The 20,788-nt window shown below is 34.1% G+C and overlaps 1 long non-coding RNA gene across 1 annotated transcript; it reads left to right on the top strand.

The window, feature by feature from the left end:
- The first annotated feature begins 8,126 nt into the window (after positions 1 to 8,126).
- Positions 8,127 to 9,107, top strand: LOC107923997 (uncharacterized). The gene is made up of 2 exons (XR_001691694.2): positions 8,127 to 8,418; positions 8,818 to 9,107. It is a non-coding gene; the product is annotated as an uncharacterized lncRNA (long non-coding RNA).
- The last annotated feature ends 11,681 nt before the right edge of the window (positions 9,108 to 20,788 follow it).

Below are 20,788 nucleotides of genomic sequence, written 5' to 3'. Positions count from 1 at the left end.
GTATGTGTTGAATTTAATCGAGCCCTTACAATAAATGTTCGCTCAGTTGATAAACGAGCTACCGGCCTTCGGCCAAGTTAGTTTATTGTGTATGTACATAAGGGTTATTAATGTTGTGAAGCAAGTTTGATATCGGTAAATTGCGTATTATGAAATATTCCGTTTAGCTAAATGTGTGCTATTCTTTGTGCATGCTGGAATTCCTTGCTCAAACTTACTAAGCATAAATTGCTTACTCGTTACATTGCTCCTCTGTTTTATAGATTTTTGGTTCTCCAACTATCGGACTCGGGATCTTGAAGTCGAAGTCGCCCACACTATCAAAGGCTCTTTTGGGTACTATTTTGGTTGAATTTTGATATGGCATGTATAGGACTACCCATTGTTGTCTTTCGAGTACTTTATGAAATGTATAAGTGTACAGCCATGCGAAAATGGCTTGTAGAAGTGGAGTATGGCATTAGACCATTCGTATTTATGAATGTATAGATGGTTTCATGATGTAACTATGTTGGAATGGAAGTGTTGAGCAAATGATCAGCCACTAGAATGGCTAAGTATGATCATATGTGGGCTTATGTATGACAAGGCCCTAGTTGGTCCATGAAACCCCAAATTAGGTAAGGTTCACTTTGAAAACAGAAGCTGATAGCAGCAGTGGTGTGGATTGGAAAAATCACAAGAATTCGTAGGAGTGGAATTAAATAGTGAATAAATTATGTAATCGAACCTTGATGAATCTACTTTCATATGGAAGTAACGAAACAATTATAGGAACAGTACAGAAAGAGATATTCGGGTTCTTGTGTAACAGGGCCAGAACAGTTTCTGGATTCACTGTTCCGCCTTTGGAAATTCACTATAAATTGACCAGAGATAATTAGGGGTCATACCATATATGTATGGATTCCTCTCTGAGTCTAGTTTCCATAGAAACAAACGGCATCAGTATTGAAGCTCTGTGCAGAGAGATATCCCAGTCGTAATGGGAAAAGGTCAGTGTAGTCGACCCCTGTAACATGGGAGACTTTGACTAATAAACTGTACTAATTGGCCAGACCAAAAATTCTAGAAAAAAATCCATAGGTGGGGACATGAGTCTAGTTTCAGGGAAAAATCACAAAACTGATTTTTGAGTTGTGAAACTCAAGATATGATTTTTGAAGCGACTAGTACTCAGACTGGGCAGTGTCTGGAAAAATTTTTCAAAGTTTGTTAACATCTCGTGTCCGACTCCGGTGTCGGTCTCGGGTTCGGGGTGTTACAATTTTTATACTGGATTGATAACTGTTATTATATGCAAATTCAGCTAACGGTAAATATTTTTCCCAACTACCCTTAAATTTGAGTATATAACATCTCAACATATCTTTCAGAATCTGAATCACTCGTTCTGATTGTCCATCATCTGAGGATGAATTACTGTGCGGAAATTAAGCTTAGTGCCTAGAGCCTCATGAAGTTTACTCCAAAATCTCAATATAAATCTCAGATCTCGATCTGAAATAATAGATTTTGGAACTTCATTTAATCTCACAACCTCAGATACATATAGTTCCGCTAATCTCTCAAGTGTAAAGTCTGTTCTGACTAGAATAAAATGTGTCAATTTAGTTAGTTTGTCAACAATCATCCAGATCGAATCTTTCTTTCTTGGAGTTACAGGTAACCTAGATACAAAATCCATTGTGACTCGTTCTCATTTCCATTCAGGAATCATAACAGGTTGTAATAGATCTATTGGTACCTGATGTTCTACTTTCACCTGCTGACAAATCAAACATGTAGCTACAAATTCAAAAATTTCCCGTTTCATACCCGACCACCAATACATCTGTTTCAAATCACAATACATTTTCGAGCTACCCAGATGAATAGATTACAGACTATTGTGAGCTTCAAAAAGAATATCAATTTTCAAATCTAAAGTACTCGGACCACAAATTCTATCTCGATAACTCAATGGACCACTACCATCAACACTGTAGTTTGAACTCAAATTATTTTGAGCCATCTGTCGTTTCAACGCCAACTTCGGATCGTCATCGTGGAATTACCGAATTCATTGTAGAAACAAAAGTTTCATTCTCAGCTCTGCTAATATAGAACCATCATCATTAAGAGCTAAATGAGTTTTCAACACTCTAAGTGCAAACAATAACGACTATCGAATAAATGCATCTGTAACTACATTAACCTTTCGCGGATGGTAACCAATAACCAGATCGTAATCTTCCAGTAATTCTAACCACTGACTTTGTCTCAAATTCAAGTTTTTCTGAGTCATCAAATACTTTAAACTTTTGTGATCTGTAAACACGTGACACTTCTCGCCGTATAAATAATGTCTCTAAATCTTTAAAGTGAATACAATCATGGCCAACTCTAGATCATGCGTAGGATAATTCTTCTCATGCGACATTAATTGTCAAGAAGTATAGGCTACTACCTTGAACCATTGAGAGACGCATCATTATAAACAACATACACTACTCCAGATTCAGGCTGAGTCAAGACTGGAGCTTCCATCAACATTTTCTTCACCTGATCAAAACTCTATTAGTACTTATTAAACCAAACAAACTCAACATTTTTCTATAATAATCTGGTCATTGGCAAAGCAATAATCGAAAAGTTTTTTTTATAAAATGTCGATAGTAACCTGCTAAACCTAAAAAACTTTGCACCTCTAAAACATATTTCGGAGTTTTCCAATTTATCACAGTAGAAACTTATCTCGGATCAAATCGAATCCCATCAGCAGATACTATGTGACCCAAACATCCAACCTCACGAAGCTAAAATTCACATTTACTAAATTTTGCGTACAACTGCTTTTCTCTCAATGTTTGTAGTTCTATCCTCAAATGTTGTGCTTGCTCGGATTCTATCTTGGAATAGATTAATATATTGACAATAAAAACAACAATGAATCTATCCAAATGAGATTGAAAATTCGATTTATTAAATCCATAAAAGCAGCAAGGGCATTAGTTAATCCAAATGGCATTACCAGAAACTCGTAATGATCATAACGAGTTCTAAAAGCAGTCCTTGACAAATCACAGTTTTTAATCTTTAATTGATAATACTCGGATCTGAGATCTATCTTTGAGAATATTGTGGCACCTTTCAATTAATCAAACAAATCATCGATACGTGGCAATGTGTATTTATTTTTTATTTTGACTCCATTCAACTGTCTGTAGTCATTACATAATCTCAATGAACCGTCTTTCTTTTTCACAAAAAAGAAATAGGTGCACCCCAGAGAGACATGCTCGGTTGAATAAACCCTCGATCTAATAATTCTTACAACTGTTCTTTCAATTCTTTTAGTTTAGATAGTGTCATACGGTACAGTGATATTGATATCGATGTAGTTTTAGGAATCAAATCAATAACAAACTCAACTTCACAATTAGGAGGTAAACTTGGTAACTCTTTAGGAAATACATCAACAAACTCACTAACAATTGGTAACTGATCTAGCTTCAATTCTAAATCTTGGGTATCAAGGATATATGCTAGAAATGTTTCGTTACCTTTTTGTACCAGTCTCTAAGCAGAAAAAGCCGAAATAATTCTAACAACATCTTTCAGATTTTTAGACTCAACTGAAATCATCTCTCCTGTCTGGCATTTCAAATCGATCTGTTTCTGTCTACAGTTTACCATAGCATCATGCAAAGATAGCCAATCCATACCCAGAATAATATCAAATTCTCGAAAGGGTAACAACATCAAATTAGCAGGGAATTGTCAGCCCCTAATTTTCAGTGGACAATTATGACAAACTAAACTAACTATCATACTCTGACCTAACAGATTAGTTACTTGAATATCATAATAAGTAGATTCAACAGGTAACTTCTTTTCCATTACTAATACAATGCAAACATCAAAACGAGTTAACCAAAGGTCAATTAATGCATAACATCAAAGAGATAAAATATACCAGCAATCACATCTGAAGTAGTAGCTTTCCCTCTAGCTCAAATGGCATAGGTGCGAGCAAGTACTTTAGCCTCTAACCGAATGAATAGTCGTGGTAGCACTATTCTGACCCAAACTTCTACTTTTCTAAGAGGTAGACATTTGCTTTACTTTCTAATCTTCATCCTCTTTTAGAAACTTAGGACAATTACGAATAAAATGATCAGTTGATCCACATCTATAATAGGCTCCCGTTTTTCTTCTACACTCGCCAAGGTGATATTTTCCTTAATATCTACATTTAGGCTTCGGAGTATTTTGTACACTACCCACACTATCAGCTGGTTTACTAGATACTCTGAAATCATGTTGAATCGTCTTGTTTTTATTCGAACGTTCAGACATTGAGGTAGCTCGGCTAAAATCATCTTTATACTTTTTCACCAGTGATGCCTAAAATGACTTGGAAGAACCTCATCTTCTGAAATTTTCGAATCCCTTTATCCCATTATATCTTACAGTTGTAAACTTTTTTCATTTTCTATACACGATCAGACAAGGCAACAAATTTTCATATTTCATTACCTCGAATCATCATTCGAATTTCATCATTCAAACCATCTTCAAACTAGATATACATTTCTTCTTCAGTAGGCACAATTTCTCGAGCATATTTATTGAGATATAGAAATTCTCTCTCATATTCAGCTACCAATCCAAATCACTGGCATAACTCAAGAAATTCTCTCTTTTTCTTGTCTAAATACATTTTCTCGACATATTTCTTTTTAAACTCGGTCTGGAAAAATTCCCAGAAAATTTTATCCTTCGATGCCACAACTACTATCGTAGACCACCAACTATATGCTTCCTCTTTTAATAACAAAACAGCACATCTAATAAGTTTATCAAGAGAGCAAGCCATTTCTTCGAAAACCCATAATATATTTTGCAGCCAATATTCAGCTTTAACCGAATCATCCTCTGATTTACCTCGAAATTCTTCAGCACCACACTTTCTAAGTTTCTCAATTGGAGTATGTCTATTAGGTTTAATTACTGGAGGAGGTGGAGGTGCAACCAGAGGTACAACAAGTGGTACGATAGTGTAACACCCCTAATCCTTATCTGTCGTCGGAACAGAGTTACAGAGCATTACTGAACTATTTAGTTCAATTACGAATATTACTTATGATTTGACAAATATATTGCAAATAAATCATATAGTCCGTTATATGAGTCCTCAAGGCCCTAAATATGTGTTAGAAACAAATCGAGACTAAACTGGGTACTCAAGAAATTTTTCTGAAACTTTAAAAAATTTTAAAGAAACAGGGGATACGCGTCTGTGTCTCAGGCTGTGTGAGTATTCGAAATAAGGTGTAGGGTTGCACGACCAAGTCACACGCCCGTGTACTAGGCCGTGTCTCACATACGGTTGAGACACGCACCCATGTCTCTACCCGTGTGAAAATATCTAAGCATTCTGTTTTGAAATTTTTAAAGTTGTAAGGGACACACGGCCAAACCACACGCCCAAGTGTTAGCCGTGTGTCTCACACGGTCTAGTCACACGCCCGTGTGTCTGGTCGTGTAAACTAAAAATGAACATTAAACATCAAGTTTACCATTCCCTGTAATCTTGGACACCAAGCAACTCAAAAACCAATCGTTCAACCAATTCAAAATACGATCAAATACATTTAAAACATGTCAAATTACTCAAAATAGATGTCTATCTAATGTTTCTCCATAAATTCCATAATTATATTATCAAAACATAACGTCAAAACTTCAATTTAATCCCAATTATAAGCATACTAATTTTAATCAAATTTTACCCTATTCATAAACATTTATACTCTAATATAAAACATGCCATATTATAGTTTTAACATAACACATACTCATAAGTATAAAACCAACCAATATTAACTTATAAATCTTATTTACAATCAATCCACATAATACTTAATGTTTAGACATCCTAGGTACATGCTGACACACACAAAAAAAAATACTTCACCACGTTTTGAGTTCGGGACCATTGATGGATGCTGAATAGACAATCAACTTAAGTACCTAACCTGTGAACGGAAAACAAAATGTACACTGAGTATGAACTTAGTGGTATTTCTATAATCTGAATATTTAAAGTAAAAAAATATAACATACATGTTTAATTATACAATATCAATAACCATTCAAATAATCAATTCATAACAAATCATTCATAACTTATTCATTATTCATCAATTGCTATCTCAAATAACTTTTCACAATTCATGTTTCTCATTTCCAATTCACATTCAATGCTTTTCAATACTATTTTTCGAAACCATTTTTTTTAGATTGGAAAAAATGGGGATCGACTTTTAAAGCAAAATGTGGAGTCGCCACCAATCTTTTTGTTTAGGTGTGATTGGCTCACCTACTAAAACATTTTGTTCCATTCAAATCAATTTTGGTCCGCGTGAATTTAAAAATGGGTTCGGGAGCCGGTTACGTATGGGGAAGGGTTAGCTCCCTCACTACACCCAAAAACTGGTACCAGATTGATTAAATGTTGTCCTTATGTCTAGGGTTTTTAAAAAAATTCAAAATATGGTTCCTTTTAAAGCATTTGAGTGGTTCAGGCTGGTCTTCAAAATTCTCTCGTTTCAAAGGTATATAGCATCACATCCAACACGATTAGACACGATTCTTCATTCCTTTGAAAACTCGATTGATTTTTGACTTCCAAAAGCTCTTAGGTTAAAAATTACAAAAGGGTGTCTAGATATTTAGTCCAACGAGAAATCGAAACCCAACACGGTAGGACACGATTTCTGGATTACCAGATACTGAACATTGCCTTGTTTAAAAAAAATTTAAAATAAATGATTATAAACTAGCTCAAAACGCTTTAATCTTATTTGAAATAAAATGGAATAATTGATTTTAAAGAGTTGAAAATTATAAAGCAACATTTATAAACCAAAAGGGAAAAAAATAATAAACATGGGATAATATGCATGCATAAAATACAATATTTGGTGAATGAAAATATTATAAGAAATAAAACAAATTAACAAATATACAATAGCAATGAGCTCTTATTTTGAAAAACATTAATAATCAACATAATGGAAACTAAAAAAATATAACTAACCAAAGAAACAAATTAGAATAAAGTATAACAAATTTCGAACATAGATGAACAAAAATTGAAATAATAGTACAAAAGATTGATAGACAATATACAACAATAATGTATCAAAATAATATGAAAAATAAAACGCAACACATAATATATAGAGCAATATAGACACTGAGAGCCAATGTAATACAAAACAATTTAAAAACTATATGAAAAACTTACAAATGAATAATGCATGCTAGGGTTTGAAATGATTTACATATATAAAATAAAACTAGAAGATTAAAATAAATATTGTAAAAGAAGAAATTTGGAGCAAATAAGATACAAAAATATTTTAAAAACAAAACATATATATTTAAAGGTGATGATATACATACAATAATAAAAATCAATGTAAACAATATATAATGAAGATATAATAAAAATAAAGAATAAACAATATACATGACAGAATAACAAACCAATATATAATAAAACAATATATACATGAAAGCATCTTATATTTTTCAAAGAATAAACTATATACATAATAAATTTGAAAGGAAATACAAATAAATAGATTTAAAAGAAATTATATATATAAAATAACATGGAACTAATAATGTATATAGAATAAAACTAATTTTATCATAAATCATATATGTATTAATAAAAGATTAATTTAAATTAAATACTATACAAAATTTTAAAAACAATATGATATACAAGGTAATTTTAAACTAATAGTTTTATAATTTAAACAAGAATAAAAAAACAAAGTAAATTATCAAAGTAATTTAAAATGTATATAAAAAAAAATTAAAAGATGAATGCTAAATGAATTTAAAAATAATGAACTATACAAATTGAAGTGAAAGGAAAAAAAACTCAATTGAAATAAAATCAGACTAAAGGGATAATTAATAAATAAAATAAATTAGTAAAATAGAAATAAAGACCAAAGTGCAATGCGCGTGAATGTGCGAGGACTAAAAACGAAAATGTTCCCAACCCCAAAAAACAGCACCCAGGCGCGGACTAAAGTGAAGTGGCGCGCAAATTTCAAGGAAGAAAATAAAAGAAACAGAATAGGGTTAAATTAAAGGTGGCGCAAATGATAGGGACTGTCCGTGTAAATTTCCCATTTAGGGTGGAAATGCGCACTGGGTCAATGCGCACGCTCTTTCCCCCACGGTGCTGCTTCAATTTTTCCTTAATCTTTCCTTATTTTTTTTATAACAAAACCTTTTGTGTTAAAAAACCTTAAGCTGTTAACCTTCTCTGCAAGGGTTTTGCCCAAACCTCATGCTGCCGCCAGACCATCTCCACTTCTGGTGGCTTACAGCGCGCACGCAGGCCTGGTAAGCGTTTTCCCTTTCCCTCCTCTCTTTATTTTTACACATTAACAAAAATAGAAGAAGGTAAAAAAAGATCTAGAGGAAAATCATTTGAAATCTATTTTAGAAAATAAGAGGGATAGATCTCCGTAAAATGAAAGGGGTTTCAAAACCTTTTTATTTTTGCTATCACCAAGCAAAATTCACTCAAAATCAAACAAAAGCAGGATAAATTGAAAAAATAAATGCAAAATTCTGCTAATTCGATTTGATTTCTTTGGTATATGCGTCCGTCATCTATTTACAGTACAAATGATGGTTTTTTATAGCCGATTTACAGCATAAATAAAAGAAAAATAAAATTCTATTTTCTTGCTGTCATTTGCTGGCTTTTGTTATGGTTTCTGTTATTTCTTCTCACAGGTTCCATTGTGGTGATAGTCGTACGGAAGGAGGAGCCGTTCATGGGTGTGGAGGCCGTTTCCAAGCTAGCAAGCTGCGGTGCAAAGGGAAAGGAACCCTTAGGGTTTCTGCTTACAAATATCCTGCGCCATTTGGGTTTGTATTTCTTTTGGGTTAGGTCTGGTTTTTGGACTTTGGGTTTAATTTGGGTCATTGTTTTGTAAGCTAGACTGATGTTTTATTTTTGTTTTGGGCTATTAAAATGTGGGTGTAAATGGACTCTGGACCTTTAAATTATTTTGGTTTTATTATTTTTGTTTTATTTTTTTGGTTTTTGTTTTTTGTGTGAGCCCGGGCGAAATGGGCCTATTACACTGTTCACAATATCATTTCATTTAATTACCTCTATTAACACAACTCGAACTTGGACGGATACACGGATCCAACCAAAACACACCAGTTTGGCACCCAGTGTCTCATCGGATAATTCGAAGTAATAATTTAACACTCAGTGTCTCATCGACTAAACCGAAGTAAATTGGTACACAATCCCTCATCGAATTAATTTGAAGTAATAGATTGACACCAAGTATCTCATCGACTCAAGGTCGAAATAATCCTTGAACTCTTCCAATCTATGGCATGCCATTTATATCTGACTTAGCCTGGAATAAAAATAGGGTTTCAATTCACTTTTCAAATGCCACAATTTTCCAATATTCAATTATCACATTAATCATAAATTTACATACATTCAATTCAATATTAAAATGCTAATTACTCACCTCATTCATTTACCATAAACATTAAATAAAAAACACAACAATTAATATTTAAATTCGGATCATAGAAATACAAACCAGAACTTTCGAGCTACTCTGAGTCGACTTTATCTTTTCCTTTCTTAGTCGAGGTTTCTGACACAATGTTAGCTACAGAATTGAAACAATTAAAATTCATCAATATAATAAAATTCACTTTCACATTGAATATTTCAATTTTTATTCAACATTTACCTAAATTTCAAATTAATCCCTAAATTGAGACTAATTTTATTTCTTCACAATTAATTCTATATTTTCATTGTTAACAACTACGATAAACTATGAATAAGCACTACTGAGTATAAAAATATGTATTGAGCATTTGAAAGAATTCTTTTGTATTAGACTTGTTATCTTCACATGTACATTATAGAGATTAGTATTTATAGGACAATATAGTAACTGCTATGGCTAACAACCTAACTGGTTGAGTAACAAACTAACAACAGAAGACTAACAGCTAGGCTAGCTAACTCAATTAACAGAGTATACTATATTCTTAACATTCACCCATTTTCCCGATACGCAAGACCCGAAGAAAATTTTGAAATCTAGTAAAAAGCGAGACAAAAAGCGGCTTGGTTAGAATGTCGGTGACTTGATCACATGCAGGAACTTCTCCAACATCAAGAGAGCCATCAGTGACCTTTTTTGGGACAAAAAATAGATCCAGCTCGACATGTTTGAACATGGAATGTAAGATAGGATTAGCAGTTACGGCAACTGCACTAGAATTGTCACACCAAACAGTCGGTTAATCAACACTTTGAAGTTGCAATTCTTTGAGCAACAAAACAAGCCAAGTAACATCACTAGTAGCTGCAGCAAGACTTCCATATTCAGCCTCAACCGTAGATCACGAAACCACTGGCTACTTTTTGGAACACCAGGAGACAGACGTGTGACCAAAATACACACAGTGGCCTGTTGTAGAGTGACGATCATCAAAATCCAGCCCCAATCAAGTGTACGAAAAACAATTCCATAATCAAGTGTACCACTTAAATACCATAGAATTCTCTTCAAAGTGATCAGATGAACAGAAGTAGGCGCATGCATGAACTGATATATACGGCTCACCGCATAAGCAATATCCGGTCGAGTCAAGACTATATATTGTAAAGCACTGGCAAGACTGCTGTACACAGTAGGATCAGTGGGTTGATCTCTGTCATCCTCAGAGAGAGTAGAAGAGCTAACCATTGGAGTATGAACACTCTTAGCACAAAACATAGAACTCTGTTTAAGTAATTCACGGATGTACCTTTTCTGACAAAGATGAACACGCCCCGTGGAAGAACGAGTAACCTCAATCCCGAGGACATAGTGGAGATCACCCATATCCTTAAGTGAGAGCTCATCATTTAACTGCTGAACAAAACTATTGATACAGTTAGTTACACTCTCGGTAATAATAATGTCATCCACATAGATAAGCACATAGAGAACGAAGGTATTCGTAATTCGAACAAACAAAGATGCATCAGATTTAGACATAACAAAACCGATTAAAACAAGAAAGTTCTTCAATTTATCAAACCAAGCACGCGAAGCCTGGCGAAGACCACACAAAGCTTTCTTCAGACGACAGACTAAAGGTTTGCCATCGAACCTATATTGAACATAGCCCGGGGGTTGTTTCATGAACACCACATCAGCAAGATCGTCATTTAAAAAGGCATTGTTCACATTAACTTGAAGGAGCTGCCACCTCCTGGAAACTGCAACAGACAGGATTGCCTGAATAGTAGCAGGTTTTATAACCGGACTAAAAGTTTTCTTAAAGTCATACCTAAGTACTTGAGAACACTTTTTTGCGACTAACCGAGTCATTAGGGTTTTTCTTGACTTTGAAAAGCCATTTACACCCGATTGTCTTGCGATTGGATGGTAATGGAATAAGATCCCAGGTAGAATTACTAATGAGAGCATCAAATTCTGCCTGAGCTGCAGCACGCCATTCTGTGCTAAGAAAAGCCTCCTCAATAGTGTTATGCTCAACAACCTCAATAGTCAAAGCCTTCAGCTTAAAATGTCAGCCTTAGACCGAGTAATCATCGAATGAGTATTCGTCAGAGGTAACGAAAATTCCTGAATTGAAGGAGAGGACTGAACAGTGAGAGTAGGCACGACAGAGCCAGGAGCAGCATCATCATCGGGTAAAGAGGAAGAACTAGGAGATTCACGATCAGAACCCACCTAAGCCTGAGGAACTGCAAAAATAGCAGTTGTGGGGCAGCAGACGGGGGGAAGACAAAGGCAGAATGGATGAAAACTCTACAGGCTGAGAAAAGATAGCCTTAACAAGAGGAACAAATATTTTCATAGAACCAAATAAAGACATAGAATCATGCGTGACAGACGGAAGAGACAAAAATTGTTGTTCATCGAACACAACATGTCGAGAAATAATAATCTTACCATTCGGAAGGAGACATTGACATCCTTCGTGTTGAGAATTATATCCCAAGAACGTACATGATTGCGACCAAAAATCTTGCTTGTGACGTAAATAAGGAAAATAACAACACCCAAATATGTGCAGATAATGATATGTGGGATCTTGTCCATGAAGAGCTTTATACGGAGATTGTCCGTTCAGAACCGATGTAGGAAGACTATTAATCAAATGAAGAGTACAACAAAATGCATAAGCCCAAAATTCTATAGAGAGAATTGTTTGCGCCAAGAGTGTGATGCTCGTGTCAACAATATGCTGATGATTGCGTTCAGCCACTCCATTCTATTCAGAGGTATGTGGACATGACAAGTGATGAAGTATTCCTTGAGGTGCTAGAATAGAAGTAAAGGCTCGGTACTCGCCACCCCAGTCACTTTGAACTTGTTTGATAGATTTCCCAAACTGTGTTTTGACTAATTTCTAAAACTAAACGAAGAAATCCACTGCTTCAGACTTTTGTCGAATAAGATAAATCCATGTAAAACGTGTACACATGTCAATAAAGGACACATAATACAAATTATTACCACAAGAAACTGAGGCGGGTCTCAGAGATCAGGGACAACCAAGGCAAAAGGATTATTGTATTTAGTAGTCAAATCAGGAAAGGGCAATTTATGGAACTTCCCTTTTTGACATGCAGAACAAACATTGTTTCGACAATTTTCACTCGAAGTAATATTACATTTATTCAAAACAGATTTAACAACAGAAGCAGAAGGATGATGTAACACCCCTAACCCGAATCCGATCGCTGGATTAAGGCTAAGAGGTATTACCGAACTAAACATTTAATTATCTCATTCACATTGCAAATAAATATAAACAGAGATCGAGCTGAAATACATACTGATATTTAAGTTATACGCCATTTTCATATGGCCAAAATATTTACAAATTCAAAACATCTTTATCATCAGCCTAAACTATACATGCCATATCGAGTCCAAAATATAAATGTACCAAAAAGGTCGATAGTATGATGAACTGCTGACGATCCCCGAGTCGGTGGCCAAAATAAAAAATCTATAAAACAGAGAAATAGGAACCGAGTAAGCTTTCGAGGCTTAGTAAGTTTTGAGCATTACAAACATTTAAAACTTATCATTTACTTCAAACATTAAGTATCACAAAACTCATATTCTAATTATAAATCACTTGGCTGAATATAATCAAGTATACTAATTATGAAGCCAATTAGCCGAATATATATATATACACACAAAGAAAATCTTCAGCACATACTTTGCTCTACTATATGACTCATACAATTAATTTAAGTCACATACTTTCCTATAATGACAGAAATTGACCGAATAGGTCATTCTTTTATTCGTAGATACAATAATCATCCACACATATATATTGTTCTTTGATACTAATAATTCACTTTAAAATCAATTCACATATGAGTACATAATACGTACCTGGCTATTATAATGTATTATACATAATCAATAGTAGTTTACCTCGAACATTCGAATTCATAATCTTACTCGAATCACCGGCGTTACGCCTGTTAGGTTTAAAACCCGAGTCCAGTCACTAGCACAAAGCCTTCGGAACTTTAAGCTCAGATATATTTCCAGCATGTAACCTGCGAACCTTAAGTCCGGATTATAATTCCAGCATATAGCCTGCAGACCTTAAGTCCGGATATATTTCTAGCATATAGCCTGCAGACCTTAAGTTCGGATATAATTCCAGCATATAGCCTGCGGACCTTAAGTCCGGATATAATTCCAAATATCATGCATATTTAGTCATACTTTAACACATCTCATTCTATTTATCACTTTAGTAGTCATTTGCTACATTCGGATCTAATACTCAATATGCACACCATCATTTACATTTCGGCTCAAAAGTCATACATAAATATCACATATCCATTTCACCATTCAAGCTTAAACCCAAGTGACCATTAGACTATAAGTCATATACATGAATTATTTATTTCACAACTTCATTCAAGGAAAAATCAAAAGATCACAATTCACCTAATATACTCATATAAAAACATCATCAATTATATATTAAAGGAGACTACTCAAAACTTACCTCGAATATATTTGAACAGTTGCGGATAGGCTACTCGATTGCTTTCTCCTTTCCCCTATCTGATTTAGATCCTCTTTGCTCTTGAGCTTAATTTAAACAAATGAATTTGTTTAATTACTTACTGAATTTTACTTCTTACTAGTCATATTTGACAATCATATAAAACTCCAATACATATTATATTTTATAAAATATGCCATGACTCGATTTCATGCTTATTTAATCTATATCTAATTAGTATACACAAACAAAGATTCACATAACTTACCATGCTTTCTTATACATGAATTTAACTATATATATATATACATCCGAATGTCTCTATAACACAAGGTACATACATAAGGCATATATATACCTATGTGACTGTCACAATTTAATCGTTTACTCATATTTATGCACAACCACGTATACACATGTATATATATTTATTGCATGCTTTAATATCATATATAACCCATTCGGCCTTAACTACTCAAACTTAGCCTTTATATTCAATTCCGTTTTATGACCAAATGTAGCAAATTCATATAGGTGTCACCTATGCCAAACGATGATCGAACCATTCAATCATGTTTAAAACCGATTCTATCTTGTTCATATTAAGGTCATAACTCACTTAAAAGAAATTCTAACCCTTCGCACTTTCATATCTAATGTTATAAGTAATGCCGAATGCTCAAACTTAACTAAACTAAAAATTTACCCTACCTCACCTTAACTAACCACTACCTATTCTTCAAAACATCGAATACAAGGTAATTAACACCTATACATTTATATCGAATTTGCTAGCACATATAGTCCTTGGCCGAATGTTATTAACTCAAGCCACAAATATTATTCCTTAAGTCATAATCAAAGACCACATTCGGCATCTCCCTATAAACACATACTAACCTCAACTTTCAAGTTAAAAAAAACTAACAACTCATCATACACAACATTACTATCCATTCTAACGACATTAAAGTATCTACTAAGAGTTTCAAGCTCCTTGGCCGAATTTCAAACCTCCAAATATCCTAAATTCAGACCATGAAATAGGTAGAATTCAAACTAATCATCCTAATTATGCATAAATTTCTAAGAGTTGCATTGTACATACCTCATTCAAGCAATCACCTAAGCCGAAATTCAAACAAGAATTTTTTCTTCTTCTTTTCTAGCTACGGCAATGGAGGAGCAAAGATGAACCAACTTTGGTTTCTCCTCCCACTAACCATTATTCTATTATCTTTTATTCATTAATTCATTTAGTAAATAAAAAAATGTTAATATAAAATATATATAACATATATTAAACAATATCATGGCCGGCCACTAACAAAAATGGATAATATGGCATGCAAGTCCACCTTTTTGATAACATGCATTATTAGACCATTTTAAAATTAACCTATCACATTTCAAAAATGTCTCACATAAGCCCTATTTATTAAATTTCACACACAAATGACAAAATCAAAGCATGAAACTTTCACACATGCATTTACACATATAATAAGCATAGAATATAACGGTTATTTATTTTTATGACTCGGTTTTGTGGTCCCGAAACCACTTTCTGACTAGGGTCAAATTAGGGCCGTCACATATAACCAAGGCGTTTGTGCCACAAAAAAATATAGCAGAGTCAGATGACTAATTTTGAAGTCTAACGTAAGCAGCAGAAGGGGCGACAGCAGTCTGAACAGATGAACTCGATACTAAAAAGTGATACAACCCATCACAAATGTGGCCCTTTAGCAAGATTTCCTGAGTCACGCTGTCATTAATAACACAATAAGTTGAGTGAAATTCAAAAAACACACCATTTTCAGTGGCAAACTGAGATATAGACAACAAATTTCTCCTTATAGTTGGTACGCACAACACATTAGATAACTAAAGGAATTTAGAGCGCATAGGTAAAACCGAATTACGAATAAACAAGATCGCAGTGGAAATCTCGTCACTTATTAAGACAGATGATTTACCTGAATAAGGAGTAGAGTCATGCAACGCAGAGGCATCGCAACATACATGATGTGTAGCACCAGAGTCGGGATACTAGGATGTAGTGCCGACCTGCATAAGGATATAAGAGTCAGTGCCATCATAGTTGGAGCCATATTGAGTGGCATTAATATGAGAACCAGTGGAGTCAGAAATATCAGAAGCATGCATATTGGGTATACAAAGACCATCAGCTTGAACAAAAAGGTTAGAGACCCTATTCTGATGAGATAAAGACGCGTAAGGCAGGAGTTACCTCCCACATTAGGCTCAATCAAAAAAGCACCACGGAGGGGACCAGGACGATTAGCTGAAGGAGGCGTCCGAACTCATTGCGACGAGCCATCATACTCCGGATTGTAATGATAGTAGCATCTTTGGGCGAGGTGCCCGAACCGTCCCCAAATCTGACATTGGACGCGAGGTCTGAAACCTCTCCACAACTTTTAGATGGTGGTTGACCACCACGAATAGAGTCCACCATGGCCAGTGATGGATCGGTCTCCAAAAGATTTGCTTGAAGAGGGACCTCTTATATCATACGCGCTTAACAGTTTTCATATTTGAGGAGAACATCAACGAGGCGTTGAAACAACAGAGGCTCCGTCGAGAATGAAGCGAGTGTGATAACGACATCAAACTCAGGGGGTAAGGCTGCAAGTAGGATCTCGACTTTCTCTGTCTCGAAGATTCGATTTCCAGAATGTGCTATCAAGGCATTGGTATTTTGGATCATAGCCACGTATTCCTTGACCGAGAAACTGCCTTTTTGAGAGTAAGCAAGTCATAACGAAGACGAGAGAGCTTCGTACCAGTGAGCAGAGTAAAAAGTCGTGTGGCGGTGTTCCAAACATTACAAGCGGATCTTGCTTCCGTAAAAGAAGGTAAAATAGATTGGTTAATCATGGAAAGCAACCAAGAAGCTAATAACCTGTCCTATTGAACAAATGCTAACACATCTGGATTTGGAACAAGCGATCCCTTCGGAGACTGCAAAAATCGCGGTGGAATCGACAAAGTGCCATCTAGGAATCTAGTCAGCTCATAGTCCTCGACAATTAACCAAATGTGCTACTGCCATTGAACAAATGTGCCTTCATCCAACTTGTCGAAACCATTTTTTTAAAATTTTAAATTTAATGAAAAAAATGGAGAATCGACTTTTTGAAAAACGGAAATGGAGTCGCCACCAATCTTTTTGTTTAGGTGTGAACGGATCACCTAGAAATTTGGTTATTTTAATAAAATATTTCCTTTTATTAAAACAACGATTTTGGTCTTACGAAAATATGAGAAAATGGGTTCGGGAGTCTGTTACGCATGAGGAAGGATTAGCACCCTCACTCCGCCCAAAATTGGTACCAAATCAATTAAATACTGTCCTTATGTCTAAAATTAAAAATATTTTTGAAATGTGGTTCCTTTTAATAACATTTGAATAACCCGAGTTGGTCGTCAAAGTCTTCTCGTTTCAAGGGAATATAGCATCATATCTAGCACGATAGGACACAATCCTTTATACCCTTGAGAACACGATAAATTTTTGATTTCCAAAAGTTTATAAGTTGAAGATTACAAATGGATGCCCGATTATTTAGTCCAACGTAAAACCGAAACCCAGCATAGTAGGGCATGATTCCTCGAATTTCTAAACATTGAGCATTGCCTTAGTTTTAAAGGGTTTTTAGAAAACATGAATGATTATAAAACTAGATTAAAGCGCATTAATTCGACTCAAAATAAGACAAAACTAATCATAAAAATTTAGATTTTATAAAACCATATTTCATAAACCAAGTGGAAAACAATGATATGAGATAATATGCACATGAGATACAATCAATTAACAAACTAATAATTAGGTATAACTAACCTGAAAAATATAACCCGATTACGATCATGCATGGGAAATAATTGATATGATAATACAATGACAAAAATAGTAATATAACAATTCAACACAACCAAGTCAATACACACAATAATATGCCATAATAATATACATAGCATGATATAAAATAAATATATCATAAAAGTTAGCATATGCTATGATTCTAAATATTTTATAGAAACTAGGAATATGTATATACGCATAAAAATTTGAGTTAGATCATCAAACAATAAAAATATAGAGTAAATAATATATAAACTTTAACATATAAATGAATTTCAAAAAATAGTATTATAAGAAGAATTTTGGAAAGAAGACTATACAAAACGATTTAAACCCAAAATCTATCGATTATATATAATATACATAAATATAGTAATGGATGTCAACATAAATTTTAAACCAATGGCATACATGTTAGAAAGTTTTAAGATAAATAGATTATATGGGTATAACCGTATAAAAGTATTTAAAAGAATGTATATGAAATACTAACTATGTAATATGAAATTAGTGATTGTACAAAAATAATTTGAAGCAAGATTTGTTCATCCACAATAATTAATGTTCATGAAATAAAAAGCTTAATATAAACAACGCTTATACAAGAGGATAATAATAATATAGGAAAACATTTGAAACAAACAAAATATATATAATACCAAAATTGGATTTAAAAGAAATAAAGAATATATATATAAGTAAAAAAAATGAACATATTTAAGAGAGGATTTAAATAAGTAATTCGATATAAATTATGTATATGTATACATGAATATTGATATATGAAGATAAAATATTATATGAATCTTTTAAACATAAAATTACATGAAAAAAATTTTAAAATGATTATATGATACAATAATTCAAAAAATGTGCAAAATGTTTTTTTAAAATGAAATATCAAAATAAACCATACACATACAATAAAGAATATTAAAAAATATGAAAGGTTTTTTAAAAACAAAAAAAAAATGATAAAATATGTTTTATATACATAAGGTTTTGATATATATATATGCAAGTAGATTCGAAAGAAATAATATATGTGAAGTAATCATAGAATTATTAAGATATATAGAATAAAAATCTAACTTTATCATGAACTACATGTATTTAATAGTAAATAAAAACATTTAAAGGATATATTATACAAAAAAACATTTTAAAATAACATGATAAAAAATTTGACATAAAGATCTTATGTCAAGAGGGCAAAATCATCTTAAAAACTAAAAAAAAAGTAAACATTTATGGAAAAAATCGAGCTAATAATAAAAAAATGAATTATACAAATCAAAGGGATCTGATTAAAATGCAGTTAGAATGAAAGGGCTAATCTATAAATAAAATAAACTACTAATATTAAAATAAGGACCCATGCGCAACACGCGCGAATTCAGAGGGACCAAAGCTGATAATTTCCCCGATCCCGAAACACTGCGTTGAGATACGGGCTAAAATGCAAAAGAGCTCAAATTTTGGGAAAAATTAAAAAGAAATCAAAACAAATCATATGCGAATGGGAGCTAATCATAATGCGGTGCAAAGGGGAAGGACCTGCTGCACAAATAACCCATTTTAAGCGCGAAAGCGCAGATCCGAGTCCTGGAACGGGTTAATGTGCGGGTCCCTTCCCCTAAAACGGCGCCGTTTCATTTTTAATCCACAATAGCAGGGGATTGAGAGGCAATCGACCATTTCTTCAAGGCTCCATTAAAGCTAAACCCTAATACCCCCATACCTTCTCTCATTTGGCCGATTTTCACCCCTCTTTAGCACCAAGCCTCAAAAGACCCTAGTTGCCATTTGACCACCCCAAACAGTGATCGACGGAGGGCGATCTATTCGCTCGTTAACTCCGCTTGGATCCCTACCTCAAGGACCGCCGATTTTAGCCCCAAAACCCCCTCTATAACTCCAATCTCGACGGAGGAACTAGGGACTTCGATGGCACGTTCACAAAGGTAAGCCCTTCGCCTTTTTTATTCGTGTCTTCAAATAAAAATAAAAAAACAACAAGAACTAAAGAATAAAGCCGAAGAGAAAGAAAAAAGAAAAAAGAAAAATATATATATAGAATAAAAAAATGCCCAACGATCTAAATCGGAAATCACCTCTTGATTTTGATAGCCTTTTTCTCTATTACAATATGCGAAGTGTGCCTCCTTTGATTACATTCTTTGGCTTTGGCTTTTTGTAGCCAAAAGCAAAAAAAAAATAAAGAAAAAAGAAAAATAATACAAAAATCTGCTCATTTTTTTACTCTATTTTGTTGTTGTATGCTTGTCTGCTTGTAGGTACGTGGCGATGTATAGTGGTGGTACGGTTGTGTCGACGTGGAGGTGCGAGCGATGGTAGTGCTGGAGGATGCTGGAGGCTGCTGCGGCGCCAAGCGAATGGGGCTAGGGTTAGGGTTCCCAAGAACTTTCAAAGGATTGGCCCTATCGGGCTCTATTAGTTGTTGGGCCATTGAGTATTGGGCTAGGATTAATTCGGTTTTGGGTTTTAAATTTGGGTTTGGGTTTGAAATTTGGGTTATGTAATTTGGACTTGTGGACATTTAATTTGGTTTAATTTTTATTTGTTTTTTTAATTTTGGTTTTTGGTTGTTGAGCCCGGGTAGATTTGGCCCATTACAGCTGCCCCCCTTTGCTCATTGTCGTGTAAAGGGAATGGAGCACAGACTTTAAAATGGGCAAATCTGTCTGGTCTTGCAGGATCTTGACTTCTTCGGTGCTTTTTCTTCTTTGAGAT

The sequence above is a fragment of the Gossypium hirsutum genome, chromosome A12 (assembly GCF_007990345.1).
Source record: "Gossypium hirsutum isolate 1008001.06 chromosome A12, Gossypium_hirsutum_v2.1, whole genome shotgun sequence".
Taxonomy (NCBI): domain Eukaryota; kingdom Viridiplantae; phylum Streptophyta; class Magnoliopsida; order Malvales; family Malvaceae; genus Gossypium; species Gossypium hirsutum.
Note: the sequence above shows the minus strand (reverse complement) of the source record. Positions and strands in the feature narration are given on the sequence as shown.